Source organism: Melospiza georgiana, chromosome 2, assembly GCF_028018845.1.
Source record: "Melospiza georgiana isolate bMelGeo1 chromosome 2, bMelGeo1.pri, whole genome shotgun sequence".
Taxonomy (NCBI): Eukaryota; Metazoa; Chordata; class Aves; order Passeriformes; family Passerellidae; genus Melospiza; species Melospiza georgiana.
The window spans coordinates 85,330,174-85,342,520 of NC_080431.1; the positions used below are offsets into that span (position 1 = coordinate 85,330,174).

Genomic DNA, 12,347 nt, shown 5'->3' on the forward strand with positions numbered 1-12,347 from the left:
ATACAGGCATGTAAGTATTGTACTCATAAGTATTTTATTTCTTTAAATCATATAGCTATGAATTTACACACATGTACCTTGTACTAGGGTGTGTTTTCGACTTACTGAGTATAGAGAGGTGGAATTCATGTGGTAAATTTTATTTTCATAGACTGATTTATTTGTCTATGCCCTGACTGGGTACCTTTTCCCACTAAATAATCTTCCTCCATTTTGTCAACCCTTTCCTCAACAATTTTAAAGCTTTATTTTCCCCCCATTTTATTTATTCACCAGTGCTCAGTGCCAGATGCATTTCCATTCTTTCACTTACATTTTGTGCCAACTTATCCCTTTTGAGGTATGGACCTGATTTAAGCTTGAAGCAGCAGTGACCTTTCTAAACATGAAGTTGCAGCTTTACTGTCAGGTGTCATAAGACTAAAATGCTCAGAATCTGAAGCTTTGTGTCATCCAAAACTGGAGATTCCACACCTATGGGTGGAGCACTTATATCCATCTAGGTTCTGAAAGATTTAAAATACATGAACCTTATTTTCTTGCCTCTTTTAAGGAGATGAAATTTGAGACTTGTCTCTCTCTAGCTTTTGAATTTCTACTCCTGATCTTTCAGCACTTCAGTTTGAATGGGCCAGTATACAAAGGTGATATGGCTCAATTATCTTCAAGTCTTTGTTGTATTTTGTTTCTGATGGGCAGTTAGCATGGTTTCAGGCAGAGACAATAGCTGTATGTCAACTTGCCTATTTTTTCTGTTGCAATTTTGCAAGTCTGGAAGTCTAAAGACATATATGTATATGTGTATAAAATATATGTATATAAAAATAATGTTGTTTAAATATTTACATACAAAGCCAAAGGATTGGCTTCCTTCCCAGAATTACTGGAACTACCTTCCCCAGGAACATTTGGACTTGAGAAATCTCTACAGCAACACATTTTTACTGAAACCAAACAACTTGTGAAGTGAGTAACTCGCTCTGTACCCTTCGTTGTTCATATGGGTTCTTTAGCTTAGACTGATGGAGAGACCTCTCTGCATGGGTAGTTCATTTCCAGCTAATTATGATAAAATTATCTTTTATTGCCATTTCCATCCCTCAGTTCCTCATTGGCTTACTTTATGAGAGATATCTTACAAGGGAAGCTTGGACATAGTGGGAATATGTTTGCCACAATTCTAGGACAGGTCCATGCTGTGTGCTGCATCTGAGCAGTGCAGTGTGGGCACTGCATTCCTTTCTAGACAGCTAAAGATCAGTCAGACTGATCACTCAGAACAAGCTGACCCCCAGCTGCCCCGTGTCCCAACCACCCTGGCCTCGGCAGTCAGCAGAGAAGGCATAAAGTGTCTGCTACCCAGTGGGAAATGTAGGCAGGGTGATTGATAGGGCATGGTGGAGGTTTGGCAGTGAATATTTCAGGTAATCTTGAAGGCATGATAGAATATGTACAGTGAAGATTGTGAGGAATGCAGAGGAAATCTGAGCTGTAATATAAGGAAGCTAGAGAGAGATGAGGTTAAATTGAGGAGTAACAAGGGATATATTGGTGACTCGGAGTGATGAACCCACGTTAGCAAGCAGAAAATGTTGATGTTTTACTGACTCACTTGGGGCACCACTCTTCTAAGCTGTCTGGTGTTGAATGTCCAGAAGATCTGAGTCATAAGTGATGCAGGCATTTAATATAGATTTTTACACAGAGTTTGCAGTCTAAGTAAGTATAGATATGCACATTATTTAAATTTTTAGAGGTGATGGTTAATCTTGAAACCCTAATTGGGAGATTTACACTGGACATGGGACAGGCTGCAAACAAAGTACCTTCTGTCTCTCAAAATATTGGTCTGGTTGCAAAAAATAGACGTAGATGAGTGATACTCACATGGGAGAAGAACAATGTAGGCTTAGGGGCAGGGATCTGACAAATTCCACATTCCTTCCCATGCTTCCTGTGGTCTGGAATAATTGTTTGGGGCAGGAGAGAACTCAGTGCCTACCTACTTTTGAGGATATGCATCTTGCTGCCTTATCCATCTCAACAATAATACAGCTTTCCTACTCTTGAAGTACATTACAAGCATATATATGTATTAAAAGATATGAGGCTTCTGTATATTGTGATGATGAATCCAATAACAGTACTGTAGACAGATATGGGAACCAAACCCCTGGTGCATCAGATCAGGCATCCATCCTGTTAATGTCTTCAGCTTCAGCAATGGGAGGCACAAGAAATCCTAAGTTGTAATAGTGGAACAACTAATTTTTTTCATTAGTGATCTTGATAGTAAATGAGAATTTTTAAAGCTGTACCTCTCAGGAGCTTGTGCAACTTTAAAGAAATAGTTTTAAGAAATAAAATATGCCACACTAAACTAATCCTAGAGCTAAAGAACAGGCATCGGGACTAGCAGCTTTTGCTATTACCTACTGCTTATTATTGTTATTATTATTATTTCTTTTTAATTATGCAAAGTGCTAATCAGTTTGATTATGCGCAGTGCTAATCAGGTTAATTATGCAAAGTGCTAATCAGTTATTCTCTAAGCACACGAGGAGAGCAGAGGTGCTGGCAGTGAATGGTGGTTCTAGATGGGGGTAGTCACGGCAGTCATTCCTTATTAAAAGAGGAGTAGGTGAGATGATAGGGGTTTTTGCTTCCATTAAAAAGTAAATAATTAAAAAAAAGAAAGCCATGAGGGGGATAGTTCTGATGGGGTAATTCTTCTTTCACAGCAAGGCAGACTTTTTTTCCAAGTCAGCTCATGCTGTTGGATAATTTCTGTAGGAGTCTGAGTGCACTGATTTGGGCAAATGTATTGCAGGGGAGTCTTTTAATGGCAAGGGTGCAAGGTGCTCCCACTTAATAGGTCATGGTGCATAACTAGAAAAATCACAAATTAAGAGAGTTTGGTCAATCTAAGAGAGTCACCTTTTAAGCACTGGTAAGTGGGATAGCGATAATGTGAGGTGGGTGGCAGTTGTTCCTGTGTTATTATGGCTGAGGATCCTGTATGCGCATATAAAATGTGTTTCTTTCAGTGTAATGCCTTTAAAAGCTGTAGGAACGTAGGGTTCCTTATCAGTGGAACGTATGTTAGGCTGTGTTTCTTCTTCCCCTTTAGCACTAAATTAAAAACTAGAATTTTGGATTCCTGTGAAACAAGATCTATTTTCACTAAGCTATGTTCTCCCATCAATTACAGAAGATTCAGTGTGTCTCTCTTACTATGCTCAGTGTCTAATATCTAACCAGCATTCCTTATTTGATTATGTTTCAGTATTGGTGTGGGATACATAAGCAGTACTTTTTTCAGTTAGTAATGGGGATGACATTCCCAGAGCAGAAAGCTACTTGCTCATAAAAGTCCTGGGTAAAGGATCTTAAGAGATTTTTGAAGTCATTAAAACAAAAGACTGTTTCATATAAGGCCATCGGTACTAGAAGGTTACTACACCAGAAATGCAAGAGAAAATTTTTTAAAAATTAGGCATTGAAGGCACTAACTTATGGGGAGGCATGACAAATTTTAATGTGCATTTAGTGTAGGAAGTAAAGCAAAGAATCGCTAATATATGGCTTAAACCAGAGCCTGAAAATTCATAATATTTCCTCTTGGCTTTGTGACTACTCTGCAAGACACTAATCCTTAAAACAAGTTTGCTACCAAATCTGTGGTTACAGATGTTCATCTATTCTTATAAATTCTTTCTGGTGTTGGAAATCTAGACAAATCAATCATCCAGCATCAAGTCTAGTGCCTTAGATCTGGAGGAGGGGAGTATGTGATGCAGATAACTTAAGCGAGGGGGGACACACCAGACACAGTGTCCTGAGACTCTGCGTGCTTTGCTGCCTGAGCATCCACATCTTTTCAAGTGGGAGTCAAATCCTGAGAAAGAAAACTCAGAAGGTTTCATTTTCCTGTGGGTATTTCCCTGTAGTATCTTAAAGCTTCTGTAGAGTCAGAAGACCCTTGGAAGGCCAGCAGCATAAACTCCACCACATAGTATTTGCATCTTAGAAATTTAAATCTACCTGAGACATAATCATAACTTCTGTTGAATTTTATCATCTCAGATGGCCGTCCTTCTGATGAATTGGGGAACTAGAAAGGCAAAACTCACATTCTGCTGCTAATCCTACTGCTGTCTTTGTAACCCTGATAAATTGCATTACCTTGATGGCAAATATGGTTAATGACACAGACCTAAGGCAGAGGAGATGGTTTGTGAGGCAAGCATATTGTTTGTTCTCAGAACTAAAGGGGTTATAGAAATCCTGAGTACTGTGGGGAATTGTATTATTAAGAATCATCACCAAGTCTTATGATATTGTGTAAATTAGTGCAAGATGGCGCCAAAATAGTTTGTGTATTACTAAAGAGTGAAATCAGTGGATGGAGAAAACTCAGTTGCCTTGACATGAAGCTAATGAGTTAGCAACAAATGAGGAAACCCCGATAAGCAAATCTGTGCCTCCTGTGCTTGAAGAAGTGTGCCCTGAGTGAACAGGGAAGTCAATTGTTTTTATGGCAGAAAGTCATTGCTTCAAAAACTCCTTTTGCATTTTCTTGGGGGCCTGGTGTTGAGAGGTGCAGGCTAACAGCTACTCAGCCCAGTAGGAGCTGAGTCTGCTCATTGGCATTGACACAACTGGGAGCTGGTGGAGAATTAATAACAACAAGATTTTAAACGTTCAGCCTGACCTTTTAAAGTTACTGACCTGCATTCAGGTTACAAATACACAGCAATTTTCTCTTGAACTGCAAAGATTCTAAATCAGTTAAATCAGTAACTCAATCAGACTAGCAGCCCTTCTCCTCAATGTTCTCTCGTGCCTAGCTGCTATGACTGGAGTAAAGGAACAAGAAAACTATCTACACGTATCCATATCTTACTGTGACACCAGTACTTGGAAGAAGCCCCACTGACATAAACTAACACAAAGTGACACATTGTTTAAAAAGTTGTTTCGAACGTCTTCTCCCATTGATCTTCTTTAAGGAAGATAAATAAACACTGTGTGTGGTGCAGCCAGACTGAGTATTTTTGCTCCTACAAATGTTTATACATTCTCTGGTGGTTGTTTGTAACGCTGTTTGTTGACTGTAAATTCCAGACCTGCATGTTTGTAATGTATACATTTACAGGAGCAGTGCAGTTTGGGGAGTGCAGTCAGGGTAGTGCCTCTTATGACCACTACCAGGTGAATAGTGGGTGGTTTGTTTTTCTCCTCCCTCCAAAGTAGTGAATTCGTCTTTGTACTCTCAGTGAAAGGGATGGCTGTGGTGGCAGGAACTTCAGTAAAGCAGGACTTTCAGGTCCATGAGGAAAGCCATATAGGATTTGTCTGGTAGCATCAAGTTGTTTGGTTTATTTTACGTTTTCATCTAATTAACAAATAACTCTATTGCACTGTCATTCATTCCGTGATGATGAGGATGATGTGTGTTTTCTCTCAGGAGGAAGTGACTGAGGTTGGTACAGATGACAAAATTCCTGTTGGCTGAGAGCCCTCCTGCCCCTCTGTTCCTGTTTCACAGTTCTCTCGCCAGTCTTTGAAAAAATCTTCCCTTTCTCACTTATCGTTATTATCAGCATCTTATTTCCCAGGGCAGTGGGATTGTGTAGAAGATTTGGGGAATGATGCAAGCACTTTCTTCCACTGAACTGAATGAGCATAGCTCCCTGAATATAGTGAATGTGTAGGAAGAGTTCAGCTTAATCAGTCACCTATTCTCCTATTAGGTGGAATTTCCCTTGAACCCATGCTTCTGTTGTGTTTGTGGAAGTTAAAATTACATGTTTTGGAGGTTCCAGCTTGCCTTGCACTTTCCTTTCTGCTCTCTCATGTACTTTATCTACATTTATTAGATGCTGGTTTTGCTGCCTTGTAGTTACCATCACAGAAACCACTCTCATTTGAGTATGAGCTTTGTTAACATGTAAAAATTTTAATTAGTTTTAGTAGCTTTAAACATAAGTTTTAGGAGAGCTGCTTCTGCCTCAGGTGGGCTGTTTATAAATCTGCTACTAGAAAAAACATTTGGTTTTGCCCATGCTTTAATCTTCTGATAGCATCTCAGAGTTCTTGTGTCTTCATGGCTTGGAATGAAATCAGCTGAAGGACCTTTGTGGCAGGGAAGTTTGTTTTTGTTTTGTTTTTTTATTTTACTCTATGCTTGTGCATCTCACCACCCTGACAATAGCTGTTCCATGAAAATAAGAAGGACCTACTGCAGTTATGAGCTTCTTAATGAAGCCTCTCAAAAGGCAGAGGTCTGTCTGGTGGTCCTGCAGCTCACCATACTGTTGATGGCCACAAAGCCCTGATATATTGGTATGTGGAAGATGCTGTTTTTCACTTGGCTGTTTGGAAATTCAGGGAATTAAATGTATGGGGAGGAAAAAAAAAGTGAAATAGTATTCCATTTACATAAAGTCACACCTATGAACACTGGAACTGAAACTGACGGAGCAACCTTAATTCAACTTTCCTGTGCTTTTCCAGTTTTTATGTGATCACATGCTGGTTTTGGTGGGAACCAGTCTTCTCATAAAACACCTGAAGGACCTGGTAGGTGGTAGAATAATTCAAGAGGTTTTTTAGTAAGAGGTTGTTTTCTTTAGGGCCAGTTGCCTCACTTACTGCACACACTGGAAATTGTTTAGTAAATGAGGCAGAACATAGCAGAAAAGAAAAAGGTGCTTTTATTCTCAAGATTACGGTGAGAGCATGCCTGTGCTTAAAGCAAAAAATATGCTTGAATTGAGTTGCTTGTAAAATCAGACATCTTTTGGTGGGCTGCAAAGCAAGCTAGTATTTCTGCTTTCTCTTACCAGTTCACTTACTTGTTTTAACTCTTCACTACTTCTACCTTTTAAAACATTCTGTTTGATTTCCTTTAAAGAAATAAATGAAGTCAATACCAGTAGTTGCAGCCTACCCTGGTCTTGCATCACTTTTCTGGTATGTGAAAGACTTTTTTTTCCTTTTTTGTTTTTTTTTTTTCTTTACTCTCCCTATGAAATTGCAGTTTCCAGGATTTTGACTTTCAGTTGGTAGGAAATGCACTATGTTCCACATTTATTCACTGACAAAAGTGCACACAACTCTTCCTGACACTTTGACAGTTTAGTGGGAGATACAGTACTAAGTAGAATGTCTGTAGCCAGGTCCATTTTCTAAGCACTGGAAATTCAGCTGTTTTCTTGCAAATTCTTTTTTTCATATTTTATTACTTCACAGTGAATACAAAGAGTGCTTGTTTCTTTCTTTCTTCCTTTCTTTCTTTTTCTTTTTTTTTCCCCTCCAGTTGACACAATCAGTATTATTTGAAGGAAAAAAAATTACACCCAGAATGGGAAATAGGGTGGGAAAATGTAATAGGAACTGCAAATCTTTTCTGTCTTGTCTGAGTAAATGAGAGCTGATGAGAGATGCTGCACAATGAGGTCTAGGGAATGCTTGCTGAACTGGTATATAAAGATTGTTTCATTTTGCTTCATTTCATTTTACTGTATTGAATTTGAAAGGGAAAATTGCAGCGGACATGAAAGTTTGCTGTAGAAGCACCTTCGGTTGCAGTACCCTTGACGTGAACCTGGGCAAACATGAAAGGGAACGTTAAATAAAGTAGTGTATGAATTGTGTAGGTGTGCTTCAGAGGCTACTTTTTGAAGAGTGCCCTTTCACAAAGAGTGGCCCTGCCTCTCAGGTTATTCTGCTACTTCTGTTTTTAATCTCTTAAGGTGTCATTCTGGGTTGTCTTTTGGTTTTTTTGTAATTTGGTAGTGGAGGGAGAGAAGTCAAAACCATACAGTTTTGCAAGACTATGTGGTAGTATTTTTCAATGCCAGTCTTCAAGAAGACTGAAAGAAGATTATTTCTTCCCCCATTTATGTGCACCCTAAAGGTTCTTCTTCCCTTTTCAAATGAGTATAACTCAGGGAAACTTGGTTCTAGGTGGGATGCTACTACAGCAATGCACTTCTGTACAGACAGTTTTACTTTTACCTTGCATGTTACAGGCTGTAGTGCTTCTGTTCAACTGGAGCAACTGCACATTGTTTGCTGGAAGGAGCAGGTGTGAGCCAAGTTAATCTGATATTTTTTTTCCTTGTGCTACCTTAGGCATTGTTAATTCTCAAAAAGGTAGGATTGTTTATGCCTCAGTCAAAGTCAGTTGAGTATGTCTGAAGTAAGGCACCACAAACAGCAAACATTGCTGCATAATAGCTCTGACAATGCACAATATAAGATTTGACATTCCTGCCAGAGCCATTACCCTTGGGAGAGATCTTTAATGATAAAACAACTAAAAATTAAACTTTTTTTCTTATCTAAATATGTAAATTGTAATGTTCAGAAGCAAGATTCAGCATCCTTGTCTTCAGAGTCTAGCTGGTGTGTTCTCATGGCAGGTTCATGTCATGAGCAGATTTAAGACTCCTGGAGAATTTTTTTGCCATCTGGAAGCTTCTGGATTTCTGTGGGGAAGGCATGCTTGGCAAGCATTTGCCTGGAAAGCATTGTGCTCTGTACACACCTTCCCAATCAAAGCCCTAGAGAGGGAAGAGGTGGGAGTAACATTGGTGGGCACTGGAAGAGAAACAAAGGGGGGTGGTTTTACTTTTCTCCAAGCAAAGGGGTGGTTTAATGGCATTGTGTAACACAGCTCTTCTGCCACTCTGAGGGTTAGGGAACGATTGGGTAGACTATTTAATTCCTCCCCCCTCCACCCCTGCCATTAGCACTGCCTCTAAATGGAGACCTGCAAGTGCAGGGTACCCACAGGGATATCAGGTCTCTGGATGCGATTCATCCCAAGGAGCATCGTTCAGTTCAGTAGCTAAAATCTGGCTGTTGCTAAGTACCATGGATTCATCATCCTAGTTCAAGCACAGTCCACTTCTTTTCATGGCTATGGTTCTGGAAGTGGAAGGGTTCCTCATTGTTTGTTTTTATTTTCCCAGATAAACTTCATAGGCTCAGACAGGGAAATCTTGGATAACAGAAGAGAAGTGACAAAACCAAAATTCTTCTTTACACAGAAGTGGATGGAAAAGGGACAAAGTTTTCCCAATGTCATGAGTAGATGTAATGGCTATGGAGCATTAAGAAAGATCTAAGAATTTAAAAGCTGATTGAAATGCAGAACATGTTGGGATATTTGGGGAATGGGCTAAGGCAATCACTCTTTTCTGTAAATTTTTCTAGTCTGAGTCTTTATGCTGTGCAGTCTGACTAGCTATGCTGTTTCTTATACAATAGTAACTCAAGGCATATTCTTTTTAGCAGAATAAACAAATTTTTGCTGCTTGACATGTGAAATGTTTGTGCTAGTAAATTCCACAGACAGTCTCTTCCCCCCCCCCCCCAGTATTGTTTTGTCTGATTATACAATCTTGAAAGTTTAGAATTGACTGGTTTACTGTAAGAAGCATTAAGTAAATGCAATCTCCCTATTTTTAATAACAGAAGCTCAAATTTCATGTGAGATCACACCAGTACTCCAGTGTAATTAAGTTTATGGTTTTCTTATGCACTTCGAATGCCTGTGATGTGCTGTTGATAGTATTTTTCAGACATGTATTAGGATACCTCGGCACTGATGCCAGTGTAGGATGGTGTCTAACAGCAGTGCAGACACCACAGAACAAAGGATATTGCAAGACCCTCTTATAATTTCTCTAAAAATATGCATGACAGCAGAGGTCTTTTTTTTACCTGAGTTTAGAGAGTGATAAGGCTTTAAATTAGAGTGAAGCTTCATAAATGAATCAGGCATGAAACAAGATTTCCAAGCTTGTCTTTAAGTTTTGTGTCTATTGAGAGTGAAATATGGCTGGATATCAGATCTTCTGCAACTTGGATTTTGTGTAATGGATGTACCCCAAGTCCATTTTCTGCTATGAGCTGTTATAAGGCTGCATAGGAATTTCTGTAGAAAAGCTTTGGATGAACTTTTCATCTGATTACATATATACAGATACATTTTTTGTTTGCTTGTTTGCTTGCTTAAAGGAATCATGATTTTTCAATACAAGAGCATTCTTTTTCGATTTCTAAGGAAAGAAAATAATACAAAAGATGACTAAGAATTCCAGTGAAGTGGGCTGGAATAAGTTAAAAAAAAAAAATTAAAAATATTTAATTTAAACTGGTGGAGATTTTTTGTTTACTTCAGAGAAGTTTTGATTTTCAAATGTTTTAAAGATGAGGGTCAAAATTTTCATTTCATAAAGAGGAACAATGTTTCTGACTTGGCTCCATCTGACATGCTTGTTGAACATTGAAACTTAAAATTGTACTTCCTCAGGCTAGGATGTAGAGCTGAATCTGCACATACAGTGTGTGTGACAACTCTGTAAATTAGAATGAGACCTGATTATTCCAATATCTTGGACTATGGGGGCCTGAGTCTGCAGCATCAAGATTTTGTGATTCTTGAGATTGGGCTTGGTTGTGTATAGAAGCGTTGGAACTGCGCCCCTGATTCGTTTCTGCAATGATTCTCTCAGATACAATGGGGCTGTCAGGCTTGCTGACAGTAATGGCAAAGATCTCACGTGTCAGTAAAGCCTCTCCTCCCTTGGAAAGCTGAAGAACAGCTTGCTTTGTGTAAGTATTTAGGGACACAGCAAAGACCAAAAGGTGATATGTGGGCCATGTTTTCAGTCACATTTTCAGCTCCTGAGCTAACTCCTGTGCTGTGTTTTGGGGACAGCAGATCTAGGAAGTCCCTGGCAGGTATCCATAGAATAGCCCTTCCCTTACTTTATTAAAACAGCACATGCAAATGCTAACCAACTGTTTTGTTCATGCAGATCTTTGCCCATGCAAATTTAGACTGCTGGTTTCCTTCATTACACATAAAGAAGTTGGAATGTCCTTTCGAGTGGGAAATAATAGCCAGGATAGTTCAGTAGCACCACTTTTTATTCGCTTTGCTCCTTAATGAAACGAGAACCACGCAGACTTCAGTGTGACTGATACAGCAGTGAGGACTATGGGGTTTGGCCCCTCAGGTATTACCTTCTGTCAATCCTATGGAAATCTTTCTTTGTGTGCTATCTGCCTTTTAGGGGGACTGTTGGGGACAGGAAGCAGCACGGTTGGGACAGGCAATGGGAGTACTTGCTGTGGCTTCAACTGCCCATTGCTGGCTGGGAAATGCTAATTGACATTTGAGAGAACGTACTCTATATGAGAAAGTGACGAGTGAATGGAAATTAAAACAAAAGGGTTGAAAATAGAGCTGTAATCAATCTAGCCCTGTATCTCAATAAGCCAGGGGCAGTATTTCATAGTGAATTTGGGGCAGATATTGCAGCAAGTGGCACAATAGCAGGGGGTCTTCCCCCCACTCCCTCCTCCCCTGCCATTAAATCTACATTTGGAAGGTGGATGGTGCTGACTCATAAATTAAATTGGGGTAATACATACAGTGTATATATATTTCTGTCACTTTGTCTCAAATTAAACACGAACCTTCTCCCCTGACAAGATGATAGAAAAGTTAATTGCTCGCCCTGGCTTTAAATTGGAATTTGAATTTGCAAAATGCTAAAGGTTTATGAGATCTAAATCATGAGGAGCTTAAATTACATTCCTGTGATAAAATATTAATAAATCAATTAAAACATAAGCCGAGTATAATATTACTTTTTTTGTAGGAACCTTGAACACAATAATTCATTAGAGTGTGCAGTAACAATTATTGTATCGTTTTTAATTTTCTTTTTTTATTAGTTTCTCTTTTTTTAAACTGGGGAAAAGGCAACATCAGATGGGAAAACACCACACAATGGTGGAATATTATCCTGGTACCAAATCTAGTCATCTCCTAGTAACGATGCATGTACATACAAAAGCATCAGAACACCCTGAGCTCCACACATTGCACCATGGCTCCACTATAACAAGACTCACTCACTGAAAGCTGGGGGCTGATTTTTCCCTTTTCACCATGGGAAAGAAGGGCAGTAGCATGGGAAGAAGGAAAAAACCTTGGTCCTCCTGTTTTGTTTTTTTTTTTCCCACTTTTTTCCATGGCATTTTATCCTTTTCTTATTTTTCCTTCTCCATTCTCTTTATTGGTATAAGATTAGTATGATTTCAGTGTCAAAACTATAAAAAAAATCACAGATCTCTCTGTAAAACTGGCCTGAGTTTTGTGTTGGGGAAACTCAGGTTAGAATTGGATTTTGTTGCTAGATTTTTAGTTATGTTTTGAACAACTCTCACAGCTCTTAATCTTTACATAACCCATTTCTGTGTACTATATAAAGAGCACTTCAGGCACAGTATGGAACTTAGTTATTATTTGAGGAAGG

The 12,347-nt window shown here is 39.1% G+C and overlaps 1 long non-coding RNA gene across 1 annotated transcript in view; it reads left to right on the forward strand.

Annotated features, from left to right (window-relative positions):
* The window catches only part of LOC131080397 (uncharacterized), a 74,692-nt gene that overhangs the window by 35,023 nt on the left and 27,322 nt on the right, over positions 1–12,347 (forward strand). The gene's annotated exons all lie outside the window — the stretch shown is intronic.